The sequence below is a fragment of the Lipotes vexillifer genome, unplaced genomic scaffold (genome assembly GCF_000442215.2).
Source record: "Lipotes vexillifer unplaced genomic scaffold, Lipotes_vexillifer_v1.1 scaffold253, whole genome shotgun sequence".
Lineage (NCBI taxonomy): Eukaryota > Metazoa > Chordata > Mammalia > Artiodactyla > Lipotidae > Lipotes > Lipotes vexillifer.
The window spans coordinates 3,384,849-3,386,591 of NW_006780322.1; positions in this window are offsets into that span (position 1 = coordinate 3,384,849).

The window sequence follows — 1,743 nt, forward strand, 5'->3', positions numbered from 1 at the left end:
CAAACATGCCAGAGGGCGTGGGCCAGAGCTGGTCCTTAGAAGCTGCCTGCCATCGGCCAGAGGTGGGTGGGCTGGAGATAATCTTTAGAAATGGTCCACCAGGTGGGGCAGCTATAGGGTTGCCAGAATTAGCAAGTGAAAGCACAATCGCAAATATTGTAAGAAACGTACTAAAAGTCATTTGTTGTTTAACTGAAATCCAAGTTTAACTGGGTGTCCTGTGTTTTATCTGTCAGTCCTCGAGAGTGGTGCAGCCAAAGCTGCCATGGAAGCAGCTACGGGTAAGTAAAGTGTGGCCTGAGGGTGCAGCCGGGGCAGGTCCAGAGAACCACTGACGCGAGCACCACTGGGTCTTCTGTACACTGATCCATTGGCTTGCACACTGAATAAAAAGAGAGAACCAGAACCCATAAGGAATGTGCCTTCCTGTCACCATCACCTTGCCATGTTCCCCCAGTGCCCTCTATTGACAAAGCCTAACATTGAGCCAACTGGCAAAGAAGAAATGTTTCACAACTGGCAAAAGGCCAAGAAGAGTGGACTGGGGACCGAGACTCCCATTGCAGAGCCCTGCCATGTGAATGCCTTTTGTCTGCTCTTTGTCTTCAACTCTCCACTTAAATGTCCCTTCCTCTAAAATGCCTTCCTTTCTTTACCCACAATCTAAATCAGTAGCCTCTCAAGCCATCTTATGTTTACTTTTCCTTTATAGCATTTGTCATCATTTTAAATTATGTATTTGTGCAATTATATCGTTAAAATCTGTGTTGCCCACTAAAAGCTGGTGACTTTTCTTCAGTGCTGTATATACCCAGTAGGTAGTAAATCAATCAATTAATTTAATTATCTCAATCTTGTTTTAACCAAATGGATTTCTACCATGTGCTGATAGTACTACCAGCTAGAGTACTGGGTATGAGGTGATAAGACCTAAAACTAAAGGACCAAACCAGGGCCAATTCTTGATGCCATGCCAAGTAATTTGAACTTTTTTTTTATCTTAAAGGTCCTAGGGAGCCATTGATCTAATTTGCTTTTAGTCAAGATGTCTTCCAGGTTCCTGGCATGAGCAATTAGATGGATGGTTGGGGCTAGTTACTGGGGCAGGAAAAGGAAGAAGCGCAGTTTGCGAGGGTAAGAATAGATGCTAGTTACAGGGCAGACGATGAAAGCTAATGAGGTCTGCCTTTCAAAATGTGGCGCTTGGACATGTGTGACATTCAGGTAGAAACAGCCAGTAGGTAATGATATGGAATTTGGACGGGAGATCCAGGCTGAAATAGAGATGGGAGTCATCAGCATTTAGGTGGTAGTTCAACCCATGGAGTGGCAATCACCCAGAGAGACACTAGAGTGAGAAGAGGACTGAGGACAGAACTCTTAGGTCTATCAGTATTGAAGCGGGCAGAGACAGAGAAGCTTGCAGAGGAGAATGAGGAAGAGCTGCCAGACAGGTGGGAGAAATACTGAGGGTCCATGATGTTGCAGAAATCAAGGAGGAAAACATTCAAGGAGTAGTCAAGAGTCATATTTGGCACAGGGGAAAAATACAAGTTGTGAAAAAAAAGTCCACTGGATTTAGCAATGAGGAAGTAATTGGTGACTTTAAAAATGAGCATTTGGGGCGTCCCTGGTGGCGCAGTGGTTGAGAGTCCGCCTGCCGATGCAGGGGACACGGGTTCGTGCCCCGGTCCGGGAAGATCCCACATGCCGCGGAGCGGCTGGGCCCGTGAGCCATGGCCG